General features: G+C 48.3%; 1 protein-coding gene and 1 long non-coding RNA gene across 2 annotated transcripts in view; one reads left to right on the top strand and one right to left on the bottom strand.

The window, feature by feature from the left end:
- Positions 1 to 14186: 14186 nt before the first annotated feature.
- LOC144291678 (uncharacterized) lies at positions 14187 to 20172 on the bottom strand. Its single transcript, XR_013359064.1, has 3 exons — positions 19478 to 20172; positions 15891 to 16129; positions 14187 to 15229 (listed from the first exon to the last, which is right to left on the bottom strand). It is a non-coding gene; the product is annotated as an uncharacterized LOC144291678 (long non-coding RNA).
- The window catches only part of GLI2 (GLI family zinc finger 2), a 255045-nt gene continuing 245562 nt past the window's right edge, over positions 17243 to 26725 (top strand). The window contains exon 1 of the mRNA XM_077861356.1: positions 17243 to 17671. The gene's annotated coding sequence lies outside the window, so the exon portion shown is untranslated. The remainder of the gene's footprint in view (positions 17672 to 26725) is intronic.

Genomic DNA, 26725 nt, shown 5'->3' with positions numbered 1-26725 from the left:
CAGACGTAGCTCCCATCTGTCCCCATACAACCCTAGTATGATACCATTGAGTATATTCCCTGTCTTTTTTTTTTTTTTTTTTTTTTTGATAGTCACAGAGAGAGAGAGAGAGAGAGAGAGAGGTGCAGAGACACAGGCAGAGGGAGAAGCAGGCTCCATGCACCGGGAGCCCGACGTGGGATTCGATCCCGGGTCTCCGGGATCGCGCCCTGGGCCAAAGGCAGGCGCCAAACCACTGCGCCACCCAGGGATCCCTATTCCCTGTCTTTTATTCCATGACTTTTTATTTCATTACCAGAAGGCTGTTATCTCCCCTTCCCTTCCTGCCCTGCTCATTTCCCAAAGGACCAAAACAGAGTCGATGACCAGCTTTGCCAAGCAGCTTCATGCGGCCCCAGGGGAGACATCGCAGAATTCATCATGGGACAGCCACCACCCTGCTAACATACTCAGGCTCTGCTTACCTGAGGCTCCCTGCCCTCTGCCAGACTGCTCGCTGCAATCCAGCAAGTGGGCTCTTCATCATGAAAACTACACAAACGGTAAATAAAGTTTGGCAAATACAAAAGAGGTACAAGAAGAAAAACTCCAGCATCGCCCCCAAAAGGCACCATTAATACATCACCGAATTGCCTTTCAATCTTGGATTCTCTTCATGGGCTGAGTTTAAAGACTAGCTCTAAAAGACTACACAAATAAAATTACATTTTGATGTTTTCTTACAGCATTATATTAGACATATCTTTCCACATTGAAATAAATTATTTGTTAAATGCATTTTGATGAACATTGTTTGCATAAAGCATTCCCCAGATTGGAGATACATTCCCTAAAAGGACTGTGGGATCTAAGAACATAAATCCACTTTAAACTTCTGATACCCTACATGGAGAGTGATTTTATGTCTCTGGGACAGTTTCTATTTCAACCTGTTGTCCTGACATCATTATGGAAAGTGCTGCCTTTCACTCTGGTCCCTGTTTGGGTGATAAATCATATGGTCCCCCCATCCACAGGCTGCTGGGGCAATGATGGGGGCAGCAGGGAATTGTCATCCCTTCTAAAGGGTGGGTGCTTCTTATTGCCAGCTCAGTATCCTGTGGTAGAGTCAGGCCGAGGGTTGCTAGAATTTCTGGATTTTTCAGGGGAATGCAGAAATCCTCTTATATGGATTGTATTATATCTTATTATGTCATATCAAATTGAATACCCTCATTTTAAAATATTTTTAAGATTTTATTTTTATTTATTCATGAGAGACACACATAGAGAAGCAGAGACATAGGCAGAGGGAGAAGCAGGCTCCCTACGGGGAACCCGATGCAGGACTCGATCCCAGAACCCTAGGATCATGACCTGAGCCAAAGGCAGATGCTCAACCACTGAGCCACCCAGGGGCCCCTCATTTTTAAATATTACCAAGAAGTTAAAAGTAGGAGACAACTGTTTAAAGTGCCTAAGCCAAGCAAACCCCATCTGTGACCTGCAACCAGCCCAAACCACTCATGGTATCACAGATGGGAAAACTGAGGCCTAGATGGATGGGGGCTTCTCTGATCATGGAGGAAATTGACAGCAGAACTCCACTGACTCCACGGCGAGTGCTCTCCCCTCAAAGCCACCCCATCTCTCTATCAAAGAAACCCAGAGGAGGGGAGGTAGGGAGCTGGAGCCTGAATGTGCCCACGAAGAGGGCCAGGTGCACGGAGCATAGATTGACCATTTAGCTCTGCACAAGGGAGGTCCTACTTCCCTGTTTTTCCTGATGAAGAGTTTCTGGTTTGGAAGGGTGAAGGGACTAGCTTCTGTTAGCCAAATGATCTGCTCAACAGCACAGACCTACCTAGAAGGTGGCTGAGGGCTTCACCAGGGAGGGAAAGCTCCCCCGGCACACTTGCTGTGTTGGCCCAGCCCTCCAGGGTGACACTGAGTACATGGCAGCAGCCCCTTAGGTACTTACACGCAGCTCTTGATGTCACGTAAGTCTTTATATTCCAGGCAAAACATCTCCAGTTCCTTCAACTTTTGCCCATGGGTCAGGGTTGGGTGCCTTTCTCTTCCAGGTCAGTTTTGGGACACTTTCCAGTCGGTCACTTCATTCTTAGAATGCAGTCCCTTGTTTAACACACCCTGGTGGCATAGGAGATGAGCCAGCGAGGTATAGAGACAAACATCTTATAGTTGGCATGTATGTTTGTGTGCCTTGTGTTTATGACAAGCACACTAGTCTTGTTTACCTAGACTTCCCTCTGTGAGGAATTGAGTTGACCTAAGGGTGACCAAGAGCAAAGGTGGTCTGTAGCCATGCTGGACACCATGGTGATGGACCATGATAACAGAGGTTTGGGCCACTGCTCTGGATCACAGCCACCAGCTCTTATGTAGCATTTAAGTCTGGGCTGAATTGAGCACCCTCAGATTTTTCTTTTGTTTCTTTCTCTTTTTTTCACAAATGTTGCAGCTAAGCCATAGCTCTCGATTCTTTCCTTATAAGATTTTGTGGGGGCACCTGGTCCTGATGTCGGGGTCATGAGTTTGAACCTCACACTGGATGTTGAGATTACTAGAAGAAATAAATAAACTTGGGATAGCTCAGCTATCAAGCATCTCCTTCAGCCCAGGGCGTGATTCCCGGGTCTTGGGATCGAGTCCCACATCGGGCTCCCTGCATGGAGCCTGCTTCTCTCTCTGCCTGTGTCTCTCCCTCTCTCTGAGTCTCTCACTAATAAATAAATAAAATATTCTTTTAAAAAAAGGAAATAAATAAACTTAAAAAGCTAAACTAAAAAAAAAAAGATGGGCACGGTGAAGCTCAAAATCTTAGATACATTTTGCCAGTTTCTTCTCATTCTTCAGGGGTGATGTCTTATCTTTTCAAATGGATTCTCATCTCAAGTTCTAAGTTCCAGCTTTGTATCCCCTCCAGGTGTGATCAGCAGCCTTGCTGTGTCTTTGTGTTGGTGATGGAACTGCAGTCAGGTGGGGCTGAGGACTGTTGTCGGTGGCCCTCTGCTTGGCTCCCAGGGCAGCAATTTCTGCCCAGCACTCCCCACCCACCACCGTGGGAAGTACCCCCAGCTGCAAATCCAGCCATGAGTCTCTCTGCTCCTGCTCCCCATCAGGTTCGAGAACTCTGCTTACCTCCATCTCTCCATCCTGGACCAGTCTGGCACCAGCCAGACTTCTCACCGAGGCCAGTCATTGTCAGAATCCATCTTTTCCTTGCTTGCAGAAGCAGACACATTTCCCGGGACACTTGCTCTGTTTTCTGGTCCAAGCTCCCCGGCTTGCCCCTCCTAGAGAGCTGCAGGGTGCAAGTTTGCATTCATTCCTGCAAGTTCTTACAATACTCTGTGCTGTAACTTATCTGGATTTAGGGACCAGATATTATCCAACCTGGCTTGATTGTCAGCCATGTGGGTCATTTTCCTCTTAACCATATCTTTTCAGCCTCCTTCTGGGTGAAGTGCACCACTTTCTTTAAAACTATGTGACATCAGAATCAGGTAATTCCTCCCATCCTGCTATCCGCTTTGACACCCATCAGGGGAGTATGCACTGCGGTCCATCCAGGGAAGAAAGATACAGAGGTAAATGATACAATGTCCCTGCCAACAGGAGACACTGGCCCTGGCACTGCCTCTGTTCCTTCCTCCTCCTCCTCCTTCTTCTTCTTATTGTTATTGTTATTATTGTCATCTTGAACATACTATAAAAAGGCACTATACCCTGACTTCAGAATTTCAAACTAGTGTCATTGCCTGTGAGTCTAATATACCCAACACAGCCAGTTTGTGAAAAAATAAATCTTCCCAAATGAGAATGGGGTGAGATGCAACAAGGTTGGATGCATTAACCATTGCAGCCAAAAGAAGTAGAAAGCTAGAGAGGGCCACGTTCAGGGTTAGCTGGCTGGTCAGGGTAGGAGGCATTCTTATTCGCTCAGTATTCATGGAGAACCTTCTGAGAGGCAAGTGTGGTCCTCCCAGCTAGAGACCTGAGCTGAACACTAACTTGCTTTCTGAGAGCCAGTTGGGGCAGTGGACCGGGGGTGGGAACTGATCTCTAGACATCAGTAGCACAGTGTTGCTATCATCACTATGAATAGATGGGGACTGTCTCATTTTGTTTTATTTTTATTATTTTTTAAAGATTTTATTTGTTCATGAAAGACACAGAGAGAGGCAGAGACACAGGCAGAAGGAGAAGCAGGCTCCCTGCAGGGAACCCGATGCAGGACTCGATCCCCTGACCCGGGATCACGCTCTGAGCTAAAGGCAGACGCTCAAACGCTGAGCCACCCAAGGCATCCCGTGTCTCCCTTTGTCTAGGGGAATCCAGGAGGGCATCACAGAGGAGGTGAATAGCAAGCAGGGTTTTGATGGATGCAGAGGAGCTCTGTAGCAGAAAAGGTGGTGGAGGGCTTTCCAGGGAAATGCAGCTCATATCAAAGGCGGGGGAACAAAAGACCACAGTGTGCTGCAAGAGACAGCTTCGACTCCATTCTGAAGTGGCTTGCATGCCCTGCTGGAGAGGTAGGAGCAGGGGAGTGATTTAGGAGGCCAGGGTGGGGGAGGGGTGGGACCGCTTGCAGGGGTGGGGAACCAGCAGGAGGCTCCTCACAACCTCAGCTGTGTTCCTTCTTTACTCAAACCTGACTTATTTTCATTGCTTCTTCTTTTATTTCCCCTCCCCTCCGGAATTAAAAAACCCCCACAACTTTTCCTTATTGAAAATATCAGACATTTCAAACATGGGGAGAACAAGAAGAAACTCCCATAAATTCATCAGTTGAGATCAACAAGTATCAATTCCCGGCTGATCTTGTTTTATCTCTATCCCTACCCTCTCCCTCCAACCCAATTTATCGGGAAGCCAATCCCAGACATTCTATAATTTCACCTGTAACGATTTCAGTATGTGTCTTGAAAAGGTAAGGACTCTTAAGGACATAACGTCAAGATATATATATCAGGTCTCAAGAATCAGTAGTAATTTCTTCACATCAAGGACTCTCCAGGCAGGGTTCAAACTCTCACTACTGTCTTATGCTTTTTTCCCCTTTCAATTTGTTATTGTTCGAATCAGGATTCAGATAAGGTTCCCCAATGCCAGGGGTTGTTATGTCTCTTAAATCTTTTACAATTTATAGCTCCCTCTCCAACTGTTTTGTCCCCTCTCGTAATTTATTTATTAAAAGAATTGTGCTGATTGCCTTGTGGTTTCTCACTGTCTGGATTGCATTTCTCTGATGGTGTTTAGCATGGACCTCTGTCCCCTAAATTTCTACTACATTGTAGTTAGAATCAGAAGTTTGATCAGATACAGGTTTAAACATTTTTTTTAAAACAAGAATTATAGTGTTGCCATCTACTTCTCTTAGGAGGCACATGGCACCCACTGTTGAGATTGGGCATTAGCAGCCCAAGCCATCAATTCATTGGGAAGTGCAAAATGGAGATAATTCTGATTCTGTCATTATTATTGACATTATTATTATTATTGTGATTGTGATTAAGTAATCTCTATGCCCAACCATGGGCTCAAACTCATGAGCTGGAAATCAAGAGTCCCCTGTTCTATCAACTGAGCCAGGCACCTCCCGCCATTTCTTCTTTCTTTATTTTTTTTAAAAGATTTTATTTTGGGGCTCCTGGGTGGCTCCGTAGGTTAAGTGTCTGCCTTTGGCTCAGATCATGATCTTGGGGTCCTGGGATTGAGTCCAAGTCTGAATCCCTGCTCAGCATGGAGCCTGTTTTTCCTTCTCCCTCTGCCTGTTTCCCCACTTGTACATTCTCTCTGTCAGGAAGAAAGAAAGAAAGAAAGAAAGAAAGAAAGAAAGAAAGAAAGAAAGAAAGAAAAGAAAGAAAGAAAGAAAGAAAGAAAGAAAGAAAGAAAGAAAGAGGGATCCCTGGGTGGCGCAGTGGTTTAGCGCCTGCCTTTGGCCCAGGGCGCGATCCTGGAGACCCGGGATCGAATCCCATGTCAGGCTCCCGGTGCATGGAGCCTGCTTCTCCCTCTGCCTGTGTCTCTGCCTCTCTCTCTCTCTCTCTGTGACTATCATAAATAAATAAATAAATAAATAAATTAAAAAAAAAAAAAAAGAAAGCTTTTAAAAAATAAAGATTTTTATTTATCTGATAGAGAGAGAGAGAGCATAAGCGGGAGGAGAAGCAGGCTCCCTGCTGAACAAGGAACCCTGAAGAGGGCTAGATCCCAGGGTCCTGGGACCATGATCCTGGAATCATGACCGGAACTGAAGGCAGGCACTTAACCAATTGAGTCACCCAGGCACCTTTCTTTATTTACTAGCTGGAATGCATCTAAAAAGAAAAACTTACCTCCTTCACAATTTGGTTACTCTGAGATACAGTTAGGACTGGAAAAGCGGAACAAACACTTGGATTTTTCTCCTTTTATTTTCCATGTATAGACATAACTATAGCATCCTTTAAGGCAACCCTTTTATGCAATAGAAATAGAATGTCATCCCACAAATGTAATTTAAAATTTTCTAGCCACCCCATGAAAAAAGAAACAAGTAAAATTAATTTTAATAACATATTTTATATAACATATACAAAATGTTACATAACATATACATTTTATTTTTTTATACATTCTATTTTTAAAGTACTATCACTCCAACATGTGATCAGCATAAAAAATACTCATGAGACACTTTATATCATTTTTTGGTAGACTGTCTTTGAAATCCAGTGTGTATTTTACGCTCTGTTAAATTTTCATCTGAAATACTTGACCTGCCTGGGTGGCTCAGCAGTTCAGCGCCGCCTTCAGCCCGGGGCGTGATCCTGGAATCCTGGGATCAAGTCCCACATCGGGCTCCCTGCATGAAGCCTGCTTCTCCCTCTGCCTGTGTCTCTGCCTCTCTCTCTGGGTCTCTCATGAATAAATAAATAAAATCTTAAAAAAAAAAATTAAATACTTGACCTGCAATGAGATTTCATAAAATTTACAGTGGAAAATGTAGATTGACATACCCAAGTTGTTCCAAAGACACATAAAATCTTTTCAATAGCTGAGTTGAGTATCGGATTTCAAACGTAAAATTCAATAGAACTTAAACTTTTGTCCTTCAGTTGAACTAGCCACATTTGAAGCACTCGGTCCCCCTGGATGGCTAGTGGCTACGTACTGACAGCACAGGTTCAAGGAAACCAACAAGATGTGTTTTCTTTCAAGTATATTTATATATGTATAGATTCAAACATACTAGATGTGTTTTAACCCATTGCTGTTATTATTCTTACTGAAATTCACATGTCACCTCTTTGGCCAGGAAATTTCTTTATTTGGTTAAATCCTGTGACCCAACTCTAAGTGGCTTTGACAGCTGCCTTGCTTTCTATAGGTATGATATTATGTTTCCCCTTATTATGATTCCTCTTGGACTTTTTCTTCCCAAGACATAGAATCAACCATTTCTTCAAGTGGCTCTGGTTCTTTACGGTAGGAAATGATATTTAGAAATCAAATCTAGTTCCTTGGGTTGCTCATTGCTATTGAATTGGTTGTTTTTAGGACTTTTCAATGGGCATAGCTAGAAAATGTGATTTAAAAAAAAGAAATAATTTACATTATAAAACAAATTTTCATATGAATTCATAATGATAGTTCATGAATTCATAATATTTCCAACTCAAATTCAGAACCATAGATTTTACTTAACCTTTTTAACATTATACTTGTATTGAGACATGTGGCTGGCTTGGTTAAAAGACTATATGACTTTTGATCTTGGGTTGTGAGTTCGAGCCCCATGGTGGGTATAGAGATTACTTAAATAATAAAAACTTTAATATTACACTTATATCTCCTTTCTCTCATGCTGAAAAATTTCAGTTGTCATGCTAACATAATCACTCATTTGCATTATTTCTTGCTTCATATACAGTATCTGAAACCAGTATCAGCACTCCACCAATATAGTTACCGAAAATAATGTGTTTTTTCCCCTAGTCGTTTTTGTCCTAGAGGTATATCCCTCCTTGGTTGTGCAAATTATTGTTTTCTGGTCATATGGAATATTCTGTCTCTTTGTATCTACTAACTGGACACACATTTATCTTCATTTGTTTCATTTTACTTTCAGTTATGGGAACTACTTTTTAAAAAGAAATTTTTGTTTTATAATAATGTAAAATATTTTCATGGTTCCAATGTCAAGTCCCATAGTGTGGGGATTCCTGGGTGGCTCAGCGGTTTAGTGCTGCCTTCAGCCCAGGGCCTGATCCTGGAGTCCCGGGATCGAGTCCCACATTGGGCTCCCTGCATGGAGCCTGCTTCTCCCTCTGCCTGTATCTCTGCCTCTCTCTCTGTGTCTCTCATGATACAAAAAAAGAAAAAAGAAAAAAAACCCAAAGTGTGTTAAAAGAATTCTAGCTTTCATCCCAGTCCCCTCCATCTTATTCCCTCCTTCTCCCGCTAAATAGTTTAAAACATTTTTATGGTTTATCTACTTAAAGATATAAACAAATCTTATATATATTTATCTGTGTACACATACATTGTCTCACTCTTTTCAAGATCAATAGCAGTCTACTGTCTACACTTTGCCTCAGTTTCTTTCACTTAAGGATGTATATAAAAGTTTAAGAAATATGCCTCATTCCTTCTTATAGCTTCTTATAGCTAATATTCCATTAAAAGAATGTGCTTAGTTCATTCAATCTGACTTGACATGAAGATATTTGGGTTGTTGCCAGTTTTTTTTTTTTCATATGTATATTATCAATAGTCTTGGTTTTCTGCATGCACATTGTGTCTGGGATAGATACTTTGGAAGTAAGATGGGCAGGTGAAAGGGGGTAAATGTATGTGCAATTTTGCTAGATATACCAAGTTTCTCTCCATAGGGGTTGTCCATTTTGCATTCCCACCAGCAATGTGTGAGCATGACTGGTTTCCCAAGAGCCAGAAAATGCTGTCCAGTTTTGGGATATTGTCTGTTAACTGAAAATTGGCATCTTGGTCTTCTGTTAATTTCTCATTGTCCTGCTACAACTCATTAAAAAGTACATGTGTCAACGCCTCATTGATGGTGCCACCTTTATCAAAATTAAAATTTCCATACTCAGTGAGATCTATTTCTGGATTTTGTATTCCATTCCACTGGTCAATATCAGATTGTTTCAGTTAGAGAGGCTTTGGATTTTATTCATTTATTTATTTGACAGAGAAAGAGAGATCACAAGTAGGCAGAGTGGCAGGCAGAGGGAGAGGGAGAAGCAGGCTCCCTGCTGAGCAGAGAGCCTGACTTGGGGCTCAATCCCAGGACCCTGAGATCATGATCTGGCCTGAAGGCAGACGCCTAACTGCCTGAGCCACCCAGGCGCCCCAAGGCTTTAGGTTTTAATATCTGACAGGGCTGTCTGTTCCTTCCCTCCAATTGCTTTTCTTTTTTAGGATTCTTCCTGGCCCTTTTTGGTTCTTTCTCCATCTAAATGAACTTTATAATTGTTGATTTATCTAGCCCTGTTTTCCCTCCGCTCCAAGAAAAGACCATACTTTGGTTTGATTTGCAATAATTTCTGCATTAACTTAGTTCTTAGAAAGAACTAACTCCTTTGTATGTTGAGTCATCCTAACCAAGAACACGTATCTTTCTATATTTTCACGTCTAATTATATTAATTCTAGTAGTGTTTTATGTTTTTTCTCATCCAGGTTTTGGGCATTTCTTTTAATATTTAAACCTAGATAGTTTATACTTTCTTCCTCTTTGCTATCAGAATTGGGATCTTTCGTTCCATCTTATTTTCCAACTGGTTTTGCTTAGTTATATGGAAATCTTTGACTTGTACATTAATTTTTTTTAAAAGATTTTATTTATTTATTAGAGAGAAAGAGTGAGCAAGAGACAGAGATGGCTGAGCAGGAGGAAAGACAGAGAGAAGGAAAAGCAAGATCCCCATTAAGCAGGGAACCTGATACAGGGTTTGATCTCAGGACTCTGAGATCATGACCTGAGCCAAAAGGCAGACGCTTAACCGACTGAGCCACTTCGGTGCCCCAACTTGTGTGTTAATTTGAGGAGGGAAGACTTGCTGTCCGATACACTCAAATAGGCTATTCTCAGCTACTGACCAAATCCAGCCTTCATGAAGCAGTTTCCTGCTTCCACTATGCAGACACCCTCCACCACACAGCCTGACAGGGGACAGCCCCATGCCATCTCTTCCCACCTTCAATTCATTCACAGGCAGCGAGATCTTGCCTCTCCTCAAATGACTTCTGGCCAAATGAAGCTCACCAAGTAACCCACATACAAAACAAACTTCTGACACTGAACATTTAGAAAGACAAGGTGCGGGGCACCTGGCTGGCTCAGTGGGTGGAACATGAGACTCTTCATCTCGGGTTTTTTTTTTAATATTTTATTTATTTATTCATAGAGACACACACACACACACACACACAGAGGCAGAGACACAGGCAGAGGGAGAAGCAGGCTCCATGCAGGGAGCCCGACGTGGGACTCAATCCTGGGTCTCCAGGATCACACCCCAGGCTGCAGGCAGCGCTAAACCGCTGCGCCACAGGGGCTGCCCTCATCTCGGGGTTCGAGCCCCATGTTGGGTGTGGAGATTACTTAAAAATAAAATCTTTATTTTTTTAAAAGATTTTTATTTATTTATTCATGAGAGACAGAGGGAGAGAGAGGCAGAGACACAGGCAGAGGGAGAAGCAGGCTCCATGGAGGGAGCCCGATGTGGGACTCAACCCGGGGACTCCAGGATCATGCCCTGAGCCAAAGGCAGATGCTCAACCGCTGAGCCACCCAGGGGTCCTCCAAAAAAATCTTTTAAAAAAATAAGAAGAAAGGAATGCCTGGGTTCTGGAAGGGTTCTGGAAGAGAGAAGGGTTTTCACTGGTTGCTTCTGGGGGGAGGGGTTCCTAACATCTCCCAGTCTTGCACAAATCCCCTGTGTGCGTCTCTACATTGTTTTCCCTACAATGTTTTAAAAAATTGCCTTGAGGGGTGCCTGAGTGGCTTAGTCACTTAAGCAGCTGCCTCTTGATTTTGGTTCAGGTCTTGATTTTAGGGTAGTGGGTACCCTTGATTTCTGGGAGAGGGCTTAAGATTTGAACTGAAAATCAGAAATAGGTGTTTGCCTGTGGCCTGCCTGGCACCCCTCCCACCCCTCGGGTACTTGTCCCCCAATAGTTCCCCCACCATTGCCATCCTGATGTTTCCCATTCCTATATGAACTTGTTCAGTGGAAGAACTCTGATCATTCATTCACAGCGGTAGGGTATCCTATAGAAACTTTCTGTGTTAATGCCTCTCAAACATATTTGCACAGTAATAGAAGACACAGCCTTAAGACTTAGGAGTGATTCTAGACTTCACAGTGTCACTGATTCCAGAGCCTGTGGGAGGTATACCAGGATGGAGGGATGGTGGACTGAGAGCCATCGCAGGACTCCTGAAAGAATAACACATAATCAATCCACTTTGGGTTGGGGATTGACACATCACTGCCCATCCTCCTTAGCCACTGACCAGCTATTTGTCCTCCCGCCTGGCTCCTCAGTCATTGCTCCACTGCTCACTCTTCACTTAATACATTTCATGTCCTCCCTTCCTTCCTTCCTTCCATTTTTTTTTTTTTAAGATTTTATTTTTCTGTAATCTCTATACCCAACATGAAGGTCAAACTTACAACCCTGAGATCAAGAGTCACATGCTCCACGGACTGAGCCAGCCAGGCACCTATCTTATGTCTTGCCATTGTGGCCACTTTGTGTCTGCCTTGATGAGAGTGCAGATTCCTTGGGGTGAGGGATCGGGTATCTTCCTTCTAATGTTCCAAAGTGCTCGCTAAGGGGCTTTGTAGCCAAACCAGCAAACAATACAAGTGGTGAGCTACCTCAGGGCCTTTTCACAGTCTTCTCTGTTTTCACTTAGTTTTGTGTCGTGGACTTGATTTCCAAAAATAGCCACAGCACCATTTCTGCCCCCATATGCTTTACAGAATCTTGCCATTCCCCATCAAGAAGAAGAGTCTATTTTCCCATTCCCTGGACCTAGGTAGAACTTTGTCTCCATGAACAGAATGCTGCAGAGGGATGCCGTGGCTTCCAAAGTTTTGTAGAAGGCTCCTCTTGGCCTGCCTGGCATCTTCCCTTTGTGCACCTGTCCCCAGTATTGCCCCCTCAGGAGCCATCTTTGTGTTTCTTACTTCTCCTATAGAAGTGTGCTCTTTGGAAGGCTTTTACCTGGCTATCTCTTCTTAAGCTCACTCTTGGAACCTGGTTACCACTATGCTATGAGGAAGCCCAAAGTAGTTACAGAGACCACCTGGAGAGATCCAGACAGAAAGGAACCAACGCCCCCCTGAGCCAGCAGCCAGCACTGTGTGCCAGGCATGTGATGGGCAAGTCTTCAGATGACCCCAGTGCCAGGCTTGGGGTCTTCTAGCTAAGGCCCCAGCACTGTGGAGCAGGCATAAACTGTCCTTCTTCTGTTCTGTCCAAAATCCTGACCCCCAGGATCTTTGTGTGTAGTAAATGATTGTTTTCTCCCACTTCATTTGGATAGATTTGCTCTACAACCCTAGTAACTAGACCACTGTGCGGTGAGGGACAAGCACTCTTTTGGGCTAGATTTTTTTCTTTTCTTTTTTTAAAGATTTTATTTATTTATTCATGAGAGACACAGAGAAAGGCAGAAGGAGAAGCAGGCTCCATGCAGGGAGCCCAGTGTGGGACTCAATCCCAGGACCCTAGGATCATGTCCTGGGCCGAAGGGAGGCACTCAAACACTGAGCCACCCAGGCGTCCCTGGGCTAGATTTTCTTGTCACTCAGGCTCCTTTGACTGTGTTCTCTTCCTTCTCCTAGTTAACCCTCCCTCATTCCTTCTACTTTCTTCCCGGCTTTATGAAAGTATAATTGGTATACATAAGTACATAATTAATGTATAAATATGATGAGCTTGGATATACGCATTTATTTGTGTTACTATCACCACAATCCAGGTAATAAATATATCCATTATTTCTTTTTTTTTTTTTATAGATTTTATTTATTTATTTATTCATAGAGATGCAGAGAGAGAGAGAGAGACAGAGACACAGGCAGAGGGAGAAGCAGGCTCCATGCAGAGAGCCTGACGTGGGACTTGATCCCGGGACTCCAGGATCATACCCTGGGCTGCAGGCGGCGCTAAACCGCTGCCCTATCCATCATTTCTACAAGTTTCCTTGTGCCCCTTTTCTTTTGGCGAGGGAGAGGACCTCTCCAAGGGAACTAACCTCTTGAATTCTTTTACTACACAACACCTGATTGTTGACTATAGGTACTATGTTGTAGAGCAGATCTCTGAACTTTGTTCCTCTCATATAACTGGAACTTTACCCACTGAATTCCCCATATCCCCCATCCTCATCGCCTGGTAAGTACCATTTTATTGTCTACTTCTCTACCTTTGACTATTTTAGCCTCCTATTAGATGAACTGACTGGTATTTGTCCTTCTCTGCTGGATTTGTTTCACTTTGCATAATTTCCTCCAGGTGGATCTCTGTTGTTCACAAATGGCAGGATTTCCTTTTTTTTTTTTTTTTGTTTTGTTTTGTTTTTAAGGCTGACTAATATTTCGTGGCATGTATATGCCACATTTTCTTTCTCCCTTTATCTGACGAGATATATTTGGGTTGTTTCCAGATCTTGATTATCATGAATAATGCTGCAATGAACCGGAGAGTGCAGGTATCTTTTCAAGACCCTGGTTTCAATATTTTTGGATATATACTCAGAAGTGGGATTGGGGGATCATATTCAGTTTTAAGTTTTTTTTTAAAGATTCTATTTATTTATTCATGAGAGACGCGGAGAGAGAGAGGCAGAGACATCGGCAGAGGGAGAAGCAGGCTCCTCACAAGAAGTCCAATGTGGAACTTGATCCCAGGACACTGGGATCTTGACCCCAGCCAAAGGCAGACACTCAAACACTAAGACACCCAGCTGCCCCTATTTTAAGTTTTTTTGAGGACACTCCATACTGTTTTCCATAATGGTTACATTATTGTGCATTCCCACATACATCAACAGTGCACAAGGGTTCTCATTTCTCCACAACCTCCCTGATACTTGTTCTCTCTCATTTTTTTGACATTAACCATTCTCAGGGATGTGAGGTGGCATCTCAGGGATGTTAGGTGGCATCTCCTTGTGGTTTTTGACTTTCATTTCCCTGATGACAAGTGATGCTGAACACCTTTTCACATACTTGTTGGCCACCTCTGAACATCCTCTTTGGAGAAATGTCTACTGAGGGCCTCTGCCCACTTAAAAAAATATTTTACTTATTTATTCATGAGAGACACAGAGAGGCAGAGACACAGGCAGAGTGGGGAGCCGATATGGGACTGGATTCCAGGACCCTGGGATCATGCCCCCAGCCAAAGGCAGATGCCCAACCACTGAGCCACACAGGTGTCCCCTCCGCCCATTATTTTACTTGGGTTATATGTTGTTTCTGCTCTTGAGTTTTAGGAGTCCCTTATAGATTTTGGAAATGAGCTCCTCGGCAGATATTGTAGTTTGCAAATATTTTCTCTCACTCCAGAGGAGGCCTTTTTATTCTGTCTTTTCCTTTGCTGTGCAGCTTTTCAGTGTAATGTTCTCTATTTTTGCTTTTGTTGCACTCCATTCCTTCTTCATATCGGTGAAAACTATTTCCTCAGGAATGCCCTCCTTGAGCCCCACACCGCCTCCCGTGACAGCTCAGGTCACCAAGCACCAGTTTAGCGCACTTTGCATTTTTTCCTCACCCAGTTTCTGATCATATATTTGTTCGTGGTTACTAATGAAACATTAAGCTCGAGAGGGGAAGGGACTCTCACCAGTTTGGCTCACGGTGATGTTAGGTCACTTAGCACGACGCCTGGCGTGCAGAATGTTGCCAACCGAGTGAACAGGGACTTGCCCAAGGTCATTCATTAAGGATCAGATCTGAAACCAGACTTGGTATCCCAATGCTCACAGGAAGGCTTTCTCTGCTGTGCCACTTGCCTCCACTCCAAACCTCATTGCTTTTTTCAGTGCCAAAACTTCTGACCATCCACCGATTAAGGCATGGTGTCTACTGCCTCTCCTCAAACCGAAAACATTCCATCTTCATCTCAACAGCCACCTTCTTGCCAAAATAAGCCAGAGAAGGTTATGGGAGTGCCTGGATTCCAACAGGAGTTGAGCCGGTCTGAGAAGAAAAACAGAGAAAAAGGAAATATCCCAAAATGTTGATTTGTTTAAACTTCTCCACAAACTTAACAACACAAGGAAACCAACAGAGACAAACTTATAATGAAGTAATCAGCCGATGAAGCTAATATTCCAGTAACATGAAATGATTCCCCACATTTCATGGGACAGATATGAATAGGGTCATTAAAATATGGCCATTGAGGGGAGGGAGAGTTTACTTTTTCTGTCTCCTTGGAGTCTGTGTTCTGAAAGCTCAGCAGGAATTTAAACAAATAGCATGGAGGAATGAATGGTGAATCCGATCATATTTAAAGAAAAAGCCCCTTTCAAACTTTTCTTCCCTTTAGTAAATGCATTGGCTTCTGCAAGTTTTGCCTTTTTTTTTTTTTAAACCCTGTGGGTTTTTTTCTCCCCATCTGGAGAGCCTATTTGTTAAAAACAAAATTAGCATCAAATTGTTCTAATATTGTTCTGCATATTTTTTCCCTCTAGGTCAAGAAGAAATTGTTACTTCTCTCATATAAGTGAATGTAAGGAGAAAGGAAGAAAGGTAGGGTGACAGGGAACGGGGACCCTAATATTCCTTCCCTCTGTGATTAAAAAGTGAAACATAGAGTTGGGGAAATGGTCAATGGTATATGGAGACAGCTACCCACCAAAAGGGATTGTATCAGAAAAGTGGGCTCATGAAGGTCTCGCCCCCACAAGGAGAGTAGAATTGCCTCTCTGAGCCTTTGTTTCTCTTGCATTCCAGACAAGATGCAACGGTAGGAAGGGCGGCTGAAGGGAGAGATGCTCCCACTCCTCTCAACTGGGCCAATTTAGTTGAAGTACTGGTACAACCGCTCTGACCTTGGACAAGTTGCTTAACTTCTGTAAACCTCAGTCTTCTCATCTGTAAAATGGAGAGGGGGGAACCAATCTCAGAGTTTTGTAGGATAGATATAAAGGAATTATCACCTGTCACCCAGCAGATCGTGTTTCACAAGTGTTAGAACTTTTCCTAACATTAAAAAAAATCCCCAAATGAGGCACTTTTTGGGTGAGAACCCTCAGCACAGAGAGAGGGGTGGCCCCCGAGGAGTTGAGGGACACTTTAGCCGGCCACTCCCATGCTCTGCATGCTAGCCAGGCAGCTCAGTTCTGAGCAGCGGTGTGGCTCGAGGGCCCAGAGCTAGTCACCCAGTTTGCTTAAGCAAGTTCTTTCACACACACCCCCATATACACTTTGGCCCAAACTTCGGTGAGGTTTTTTTCTTCCTTCTTCCTCTGTTGTTGTTGGGTTCTGATTACTTCCATCTGGCTGTGGCAGCTAGAGCGGAGTCTCTTAAAAAAAACAAAAACAAACAAAACAAACAAAAACCCTCCCTGCAAAGCACACTTGTACCAAACCTAGAAGGCTTCTCGCCTCCCGCCTGCCTGCGCTCCGACGGCGACTCGCGTGAGCGGCGGCGGGGGGCGCGCACGGGACCCCGGCACCTGCCCGCGCAGCGGGGTGGCGGACGGTCCCCGCGGAGCCAGCGCCGCGCCCCCGGCCCCGCCTCCGTCCCCCGCTTCCGCCCCGGCGCCCGGAGGAGCGGGCGGCTGGGATGTGCGACCCGGGCACCCCCCGGCGGAGGGGGAACGGGGAGGGGCGGCGGGCGAGGGATCTCGGAGATTGAAAACAGAGCAGTGCCCGCGCCTCCGCTCCGGCGCTCATCTGACTTGAGTTAGCGACCCCCCCATCCCCCCCACCCCCGCCCCCACCCCGGCGCCTTAAAAAAAAAAAAGTGTTGGAAACTGGCGCGTTCTTGGGTTCCCTGCTCGAACTTTGTCGGTAGGTGTGCGTCCTGGGGTCGGCCGCCCCTCCCCCTCGCCCTCCCCCTCCCCTCCCCTCCCCTCCCCTCCCCTCCCCTCCCCCGGCCCCGCGGGTCCCCGGGCGGGGGCGGGGGGGGGCGGGGCGGGGCGGGGCGGGGCGGGGCGGGGGCGCGGCGCCGGGCAGTGCTGCAGCGGTGCGCGCGGGGGCGCTGCGCCGGCCGGCGGCGCTGCGGGGCTGCAGGAGAGCGGCGCTCGCCAGCCGAGGCTGCACGGCTCCGCGGACTTTTTTTCAAACTCCCATCAATGAGACTTCGAGGAGGAGCGGGAGGCGGCGGCGGCGGCGGACGCGCAGGAAGGCGAGGAGGAGCCGGGGAGCCCGAGGAGCCCGAGGAAGGAACGCGGGCCGCGCGGCGCGCGGGAGCCTAGGGAGCTGCCGGCTGCGGGCGGTGCGGGCTGCTGGCCCCCTCCCGCCTCGGTCCCCTCCCCTGCCTGGCCCGCCCCGCCTCGGCCCGACTGAGCCCCGGGACGCCGCAGCCCGTCGCGGGTCGCCGCGGCAGCCAAGTTGGGATGGGGGCCCGGAGCCACCGCCCGGCGCCCCGGAGGCCACCTGCGTGCTAGAGGCAAACTTTTGTCTCCCTCGGTAAAGTTGTATTGGCCTTCTTTTGCTTGCTTTGCGTTGCGAAGTGCCCCCTACCCTGGCCGAGCCCGGGCCGACCGGGATGCTGCGCCGATCCCGAGGGTCCCCCGGCCGGGGACCCGCGCCACCGGGCTTGGGGGGAGGGGGGCGGCGGCTGGCGAGGCGGCCGCGTTTCGGGCTCTGGCCAACCCGTGCGGGACCACCGGCGGTCCGGGGCTAGCAAGGCGTGTCCGGGGGGCGATTTCGCATCCCCCTCCCTACCTGGGGGAAGAGAGCCCGTCCTGTCCGGGCGCACCGCCGCCCGGCCGGCCCCCAGCCTGCTCCACTGCGCCCGGGTCCCGGGCTGTTTCTGCGGAAGGCGGTGGGCAGCGCCGGGGCTGGATGCTGCGGAGCTCCCGGAGGTGGGCAGGGGGAGCGTGTCTGGGGAGAGCGTGTGCGGGTGCAGGGGTGCAGCCAGCCACTTGTGAACTTCTAAAGTGTACTTCTCCGCGCTCCCCGCCGCGAAGCCCTGCCTTCCTTTCTTCCTCGCTCCTTCCACCCCGTCTTCGGGCCCTGTTGCCCCCCCTCCCCCTCGGTCAGGCTCTCCTCTCCGGCCTCCCTCCTCGCTTCTCCCCTCCAACTCCTCCTCCTCCTCCTCCTCCTCCTCCTCCTCCTCCTCCTCCTCCCCTGTCCTCCGCCCCAAGATCCGCTTGACTTCTCGGAGGGATCCTCACGTAATCCCTGGCCCCATCCTCGGGTCCCCCCCACCCCTCACTTTCATCCCCGCCCCCACTCATCGTCTCGCCCCCCCCCCAACCCCCCAAAGGCCAATCTCTCAACAAGTATATTTGCTGAGGAATTTGAAAAATCCACTACTGCAACTTGATCTGTGTGTGATGGATGGGGAGAGGCGCGTAGAGAGTTGGGCGCCAATCCTATTAAGGGTTTAGAGAGGGGAGCGTTTTTCCCGGACGGGGGAGGGGGCGGGGGGGCTAGGGAGGGGTGGAGGAAGGGAGCGTGTGTGTGTGTGTGTGTGTGTGTGTGTGTGTGTGTGTGAGTGTGAGCGCGCCCGCCGCGCCGGGGAGCTGGAAGTCCACCCTATTCGGCGCCTTTTCAGCCCCGGCTGTAATTGCTGTCATTTCCTAGGAAACCCGACTTTTACAGCGCGAGGAGCTCGAGACCGAGCCGGCGCGCTTCACCCCGGGTGACCAGCTGCGGAGGCGCTTGCGGACCCCGAGCCCCCCTCCCCCCGTCCTTTCTAGGGTGCCTGTCCCCGCTCCCCTCTCATCTGTATAATTTCTTATTTCTGGCTGCCTCTGGGTCGATCCCCGCTGGCAAAGTAGATCCCTCCCGAGTCCCGCGCGGGGCCCTGGGGGCGGTCTTGCGCGCCGCGCTGCCCTCCCGCGCCCGGGCATCCCGCTGGGTGCACGGCCTCTGGCGCGGCTTTGCAGCCCGGTGGCCGCGGCGGAGTCCCGGGCCCCCGCCCCGCCGCCCTCGCCGGGCGTGTGAAGGTTTAATCCCGACAGCTTCAGATAAAGGGAGCAGTTGTAAAACGCTCATATGCTGTTTGCAGACGAGGCTCTGGGGGATGTTGGAGAATTTGAAAGTAAACGTTTCCCTCGCAAGCGGCATAAAATAGTGTTTAAACAAATATTGTATTGGCATGCTCAGGGGGCTCGGTGCCAAAAAGTAAAGTAAATAAACTGTGAAATCCAAAATATACAGCGGTGGAAAGCGCAGGAATAGGCGGACCTGTCGCAAGTCCCCCTGATGAGATCTGTTTGTTCTGGCCACCTCACCTACAGGCCCCCTCCCCTCCCATTTCCTTACCTTGGCTGAGAGTTTCCTTCTCTCGGCTTCCCAGTGTCTGGGGGCAGGCCTCCCCGGGCCTGGGAGCTGCTCTGCCCGTGGCTTAGTCTGGAGGGAATTCATTGTGTAGCTACCTGGGCTGGTCTCCCTGCACCCCCCCCCCCCAGGGGAGGGGAGGGTCCCCAGGCCACGCTTGGCTGCTTTTAATTTTGATGTTCTTTATTTAGGCTTTTCCCAGCTTCTGGTCTGCCCCCCCTGGGGCAGCAGGTCTAGAATGTAGACTTGCAGATGCGCCTTCCAGGCCTCCCTCCCTGCTGGTGCCTCTCACAGCACTTCTTGCTCCTCTTCTTCAGCTTTCTTGCTTTCGTTTTTCCTAGCCTCGCTGCCTCTCCCCTCCAGGGCTGAAGGTTACAGGAAATTCTGGAGGTGTTCTCTCCCAGACTTAAATTCCATTCAAAGCCAGACGGGAGGAAAGTTGTCACTTGGCCGAGAGTTTCAGAGTTAGTTAATGTTTTGTAATCTTTGGGATGCTTTTGTGTTTTCCTTCTGCTTTGAGAAATCTGCTGATTTCGGGAGATTGTTTAGTGGTTCTGGGGGGGATTTACACTAATGCAGGAAGATCTCCCTGGAGGCCAGGAGCCCACCTGCCCAGGAGATAGAGCCCTCGGGTGAACCAGCCAGCCCTAGGTCTGGCATCCAAGAGACTGTGGTCAGAGCAGTCTGTTTTCAACATCAGTGGGTGAGGCTGAGAGAACCCCCGCTTCCCCTCCATAGGGGAGCCAGGCTACAGAGGAATAGGGTGGGACCAGTAGAGATATTTTTGTTCTCCGTGGGAATTGTTCTGAGGGGAATTTGGAGTGTTCAGACTCCTCCAGCAGAACCCCCTCCCCCCCCAGCTGCTCCCCAGCTCACACTGCCCCTAGCCGTGGCCTTGGAGGGAGCTTTGGACTTGGCCCACGTTGAAGTGTGTGTGAAATTAGATGAGTCCCTCCTGGAGTGCCACTCCACTTTTTCAGGGGTGCTCCAGCCGACTTGTGGGGGGAGCTTGGACAGAGGAAGTCCTTTGAGCTGTGTAGTCAGAAGAGGGGGCCGCAGAGCTGCTGGTCAGCGGCTCACTGCCCGGCCGTGGGGGTCCTGCAGGCTGTGTACTGTAGCTGGCTTGTTTGCACTGCCGACTGAAAAATACACAAATACTTCATGCTTTTTGTACTCCCACAAGTGTCCTGTACACAGTGCAGCCCGTAGGGCTGGATTAGCAAACCAGGGGATTCAGCAGGCAGGCAGACAAAATTGGATATTTGTCTAATAAACACCCCTCTTCCATCAGGGCCTCCCTCGGCCACTCCGGGGTGGAGAAGGAGGGGGAGGGTGGCTTCGCCCCACAGATGCCAGCAATTCCCTTTAAATGAGACCAGGAGGTTGTCGTGTGCACTCTGAAAGCCCGTGTGACCCCTACACACCCTGCTGGCTTGTTAATGCTCAGAACGGAGTCCTACATCCTTATGTACTCTAGGGATAGGGCAGCTTGCCTTTTCTTGGGGAAGTGTGTGTTCAGCAGGGCTTACTTTCATCTGAGTGACGCTCACTCATGACGCCGGCTTGAGGGGGGTGGAGCAAACCAGTCTTGCTTCTTTAGACTCGGGTGGGGGTCGGTTTCTACCTGTGCCAGCTCCTGCTCCCTGGGTGCTTGAGGGATGGCAGGCCAGGTGGACCTCGCTGTGGACATCTGCAGCTGTTCCCGCTGGGCCAAGGCCCTTTGAAAGGGAACCCCAGGGAAGCAGTCCCCCACCCTTTCTTCTTTTCAGTAAGTGTCAGAGGCACGGACAAATGAAACACGTGAAGAATGCCAAAGAGAGAAACTATTCTCAGATTCCAGAAAATTCGGGGGCGGAATAGGTGATTGTACCGACAACCAGAATGAATATGCAGCAATTTCGGTGAACGAGGCTCATTGGTGGAGTCTAAAGACCGTGGGGGAGCTACTCTGTAATTGTTTCTTGGAGCTTGTTTAAAAGACCAGAAGGCAAGGGGATGTTGGTGTTTGGTAGTGTCCATTGGCAAAGGGCAGCAGCTTTGTGGTTTTTCAAATAAACCCAGGACACCAGACTCAATATTACTCATTTTCTCTAAAATTAATTTGAGTGTTTGCTGTGGAAGATGGGATTAAAAAAATAAACAAATCATTGTTGGTTGATTTTAGATTTTGAGGGTGACAGAAACATCTTTAACCCACAAAACTGTGTTTAAAACCCTGAACAGATGCACCAAGGAGAACAGCATACTTTCTTTGGGTTTAATATCTTATTTCTCCCTAGTCCTTCACCAACAAAAGCATCCTCAGTAATCCTGTTTGTGTGCCGATTCTGGTTTCTTTAAAAACATGCAAATGGGGGAAATAACTCAGTAAGATGTGACCAAAGAGTACCTATTAAACCGTTTTTGAATTTTTTTTTTTTGCTTTAAATCAAGTAAGTCAATGTGGTTTTGTGTGTGTGCATGTGTGTTGTTAAAAAAAAAAACAGGTTGCTGGGAAGTGTGTTTTAACAGTGAGTGCCCGGTTTCATGCATTAGCATAAGAAAAAAGTTTTAGTGCATTTACTATTGTCTTGAATGAAGAGTTTCAGCAAAGGGGAGGAAAGCCGCAAAAGGGTGATGGTCCATTGAGATTCTTCAGCAGCCCCCCAGCTCGTCATCTGCTGCTGAAATCTGTGATCGGATATCACTTTTATCTCGCTTTTCCATTCTCTGGCCTTTTTCACACGTTCACTTTTGTCAAGGTTTATTGATTATGTTTTCTTCTCTGCAAATCTGTGGAAAATTTAATGAAGCAAAAACAGCAGTGAAATAAAGGGGACTTTTTATTCATTAGCACGGGATTGATTTACCCCCTTGGGCGGAGGGAGGTGGAGGAGGAGGGAGGGTGGCCCTGCTGCTGGCTGAGGCGGGGCCTCCCCAGGCCTGTGGCCTCTACCGCTGACCAGCACGGGTGGGGGAGCCTGGGATTCCCTTCCCAACTGAACATTTCAAAGCTCCGACAGACAGGATGGCTGTTCCTGGTCAGCCTGAGTCTACCATGCTTCAGACCCCAGCCCCAGCCTCCAGGAATCCGGCTCAGGGGGCTTTAGGGCCGGGTCGGGTGGAGATTGGGATATTTGTATTCCCCAGTCTTACAAACCAGTGGAGTCCCTGCCTGGGCCTTCCCGGGGACACAGTTAAGTATCTCTTTTCCTCCAGCCCCGCTTGCAAACCTGTAATTAAGCAAAGCCCCTGGTGTGATTACACTTTGCTGACTCGGCTGGCTTTGGAACCGCTTCCCTCTACCAAAGAGGGTGAACTCTTGCTCTTTCCAGAGGCTTCTTGGGCAGCCTGTGGTACAGTTCCATGGCACATATGTTTGTCTGTGTCTACTCTTCTTTCCCCTGTCCTCTCTCTCCTCTTTGTCTCCTTTTCGTCTTTCTCTCCCCCTTCCCCTTTTGCTCCCTCCTCCTCCCCCTCTCTCCCTGATCCTTTTTAACATCTCTCTTCCCCCATTTCCTCTTTTGCGGCTTCATTTCGCCCCCTCTCTCCCTCCTCCGTCTCCCACCCTCTTTGTCTCTCCCTCTCCCTTCTCTGTCTCCGCTTCCCCCTCCGGCCCGGGTCCCCCCTCCCGCGCGCACGCCCCCTTCCCCTCCCCCGCCCCCAGCCGCCCCGCGGAGGGCTGGCCGGGAGGCGGCGCGCCCAGGCCTCGGGGACCGTGCCCGCGCCCGGGGGACCCTGGGCGCCCCGAGTGCCCGCGCGCCGGCCGCGCCGCCTTCCTCCCACCTGCCCGCCGGCCTGGTTTGCGGCGCCGGAACAAAGGCCACATTGTCCAGGCGGCGCACCGGCCGCCCCCGGCGAGCTGCGGCGGGCCGGACAGTGCTCGTGGCGAGTCGGGAAGGGAGCCCGCGGGCCAGATCCCAGGGGGCCCGCGCCGCCGCCTTTGTCGCCGGGCGAGCGCCCCGGAGCGCGCGGGACCCCGCGGCCGCGCACCTGGCCCGCGCACCTGGCCCGCGCACTGGCCCGCGCACCTGGCCCGCGCGCACGTCCCGAAGCTGCCGCGCCGGCCGCACCTCCCGCTCGCCCCCCGCGGCCCTCCCGGTCCCGGGCCCGGGGTGCCGAGGGCAGTTCGGGCTGCGGCGTGGGTGGAGAGCATTTCGCCGGAGCCAGGACACAGGGGGCAACGCTACCAAACTTTGGGAGGCGTCAGGAACTTTTCCTGGGAGGCGTGGGGAGGCCGCCCACACCCGGGGAGGCGTCCGGTTGCCTTGTCCCCACCCCAAAGGCAGGAACCCAGTGCTGGTTTCTCCGAATAGTCCGCACCCCCCCCCACCCCCCCCACCCCCCCCCGCCCCACTTCGTCTTGACCTGTGCGGATTCGAAACCTCTTAGTTCAGAAAGAGAAAGATCTCTGAATGCTTTAGGATGTTAAAAGAGCATCCGTCCCGGGTCCAAGCAGATGCTTAGCAATGCTTCTTTGTACGGTGGACAATGCAATAAGTCAGCCCGACTTTTGAGCCACATTTATAAGGAACTGTAAGGGCCGCTCAAGTACACTTGTGCTAAGTTGAATTGATTGAAATTTAATGGCGGTTAGTGGCGATGAATGGTAATGATTTTCCAGCGTATCTTTGGCATACTTGACATTAATAACCGGAGAGTGTGTGTCTATGCTCACCGAGAGCCTGCCACACACGTGAGGCGTAGCATTATTCATTTCCTTCGCCTCCTTCCTCTGCTCAAATCCTTTCCCTCCTCACCATAATTCAGTTGGTTTGGATGACTTAAAAAAAAAAAAAAAGGAAAAGAAGGAAAGAGAAAAATCTTTCTCCATTGAGCATGTACGTCATGTCAACATAATTTTGGGCTCATGATTTTTTTCAATTCCTACATAAATCAGCTTCTAATATACGGAATGTGATGAATTTGTTTTAGCTGCCATCATGAATTAATGTTATGCAAATAGAAACTTTGCAGGTGAAATGATTTACTAAATAATTTCAACTTCTAATATTTAAACTCATTCATTACGTTGGGAGTTAAAAAAAAAAAAAACAAGTCCATATTTTTAAACCTGAGATGGGGAGATTAATATGTAAGTATTTGCAGTGCAGGCAGACCTTGATGGCCAGAAAATAGCTCTTAATGTGTTGATTCTTTCTTTGAGAATCTACGATTCACCAAGCAGTGGCTTCAGAAGAAGGGGATAGAAGTTTTAACCAACTTTTGTCTGGGGGAGGACACAAATGCATTAAAAAAATTCCAACATGACTCTCAAGGTAGCGTATCCCATGGGATTGAACTAGCTCTGTTTTGGGAACCAGAAGGGGCTTTCCTCTTCAAAGAGGAATAAGACCAAGGCAGGTGGAGAAGGGTGAAGGGCCTTTGATATTTCCTGCTCCCTCCTGTGTCATTTGCTAGTTAAGACTATTTCCGTAAACATTTATTATTGAAGTATCCATGACATACAATGTTATATTGGTTTCAGGCGTACAACTCAGTGATTCCAAAATTCTATACTAGTTAAGACCAGCTTAAGACCGAGTCACTGATACCTGCCAAAGAAGGTGGCAGAGGTGTAGGATGTTGGACAGAGGATCCCCTGTCCCCCCAGAGCCCCCTAGGCCATAACTGCTGGGAATCCTTTCTCATACACATCATCTTTCAGGCTCTTTTCCTCCAGAAAGAGCTGAGGAAGAGAGTTGGCGAGTTGGATGAGTGCATATGAAGAAAAATTAGCCCGAGCCCTTGGTTACCAGAAAGGAGAGGGAGACCAGTCACTCAAGAGCTGGCTGACCTTGTGCGAGTTGCTTTGACTTTCTGTGGATGGAGGACCTTGGCAAAGGTGATCTCAGATTCTTGGGCTTCAGAATCCTGGGAGCCTGCACACCCCATCTCTTGCCGCCCACCGTGAGAATCAGACGGTAGGCAGGGTGGGAGGACCCGAGTCTGGAGAAAGTGTGGAGTTTCTGTTACTGCCTCAGCTTCCAGGGAGCGTGTAGTGGGGTGCTGCTCTGACTATGCCCCACGTTCCCATCAGTCACTCGCCATAGCCCATGGCAGTGCTTGGACACCTCTGGGATGTAGTCATGGCGTGAGCATAGATAGGGGTGGACTTGGAGACACTGGCGGGTGGTGGGGGGCAGGGGAGGCACACGGCCTGTGATGGCCTTCTCAGACTTTCTCGAAGGCTATGGATAAGTTGAAGGAGGGCTGACACATAAATATGTCTTGGATCTCTGAAGATAAGGGTAGAGTTTTGACTTGACTTCTCCAAAAATTGAGGTCATCGTGGTCCAATGACAGGTTGAAGGCACATCACTCAGACATTTCCGCAGACAGTGGTGGTGGGTTGTGCTATGGTGATACATTATGTGTCCAGGCAGTGACAGCGTATTTAGGGCTGGCCCTCACTTTCTGTGGAGATCAAGGTGAGGGGACGTGTCTGGTGTCCCCAGACAGAGTGTGTGCATGCGTTGCTTTGTTTATGCAGCGAAAAGAGAAATCAGACTTCACAGTTGCACAGCCAGGAATTTTCAGGTTCAAAGGTAATTCACATGTCTTCATCTATAGGAAATGGATATAATGTAATATGTTACTCACATAGGTGATAGAGTATGTTGTTACTCTTCCTGTAAGTGTGAACACGGGATGTGTGATATGTATCTATATTTATTCTGAAATACATATATATCAGCAAGTCCTGTAACTATCAGATCCCTTTAAGAATTAGATTTTTTTTTTCACTTCTCCTAAGCTGACTTAGGAGAAGTGAAAAAAAAAAAAAAAAAGAAAGAAATAGTGTAAGAGACTGAAGTCAGAACTGGACATGAGTTTTATATATGTATATATATAATATATTAAAATATATATATATACTAAAAATTCCATTTTATTTATTCATGAGAGACACAGGCAGAGGGAGAAGCAGGCTCCATGCAGGGAGCCCAACATGGGACTCCATCCCAGGACCCCAGGATTACACCCTGGGCTGAAGGCAGGCACTAAACCACTGAGCCACCCAGGGATCCCCTGGACATGAGTTATAGAGGCAAATCTGAGAATAAGGCCTCAGGCACCTCAAGGCTTGGTTCCTGGGACTCCTGGATGAGATTCAGGTGGGAAGCTGGTTAAATATGCAGATTTCAGGCCCTGGGGAGTACCTGGTAAATGAGAGAGAATTCCTTCCAGAGTCGAGTCTGAGATCTGAACTTTATTGATGACTTTTAGGGTGGAGTGATGGGGATTAGTGTT

The sequence above is a fragment of the Canis aureus genome, chromosome 20 (genome assembly GCF_053574225.1).
Source record: "Canis aureus isolate CA01 chromosome 20, VMU_Caureus_v.1.0, whole genome shotgun sequence".
Lineage (NCBI taxonomy): Eukaryota > Metazoa > Chordata > Mammalia > Carnivora > Canidae > Canis > Canis aureus.
This window is presented reverse-complemented; position numbering and strand designations above follow the sequence as displayed.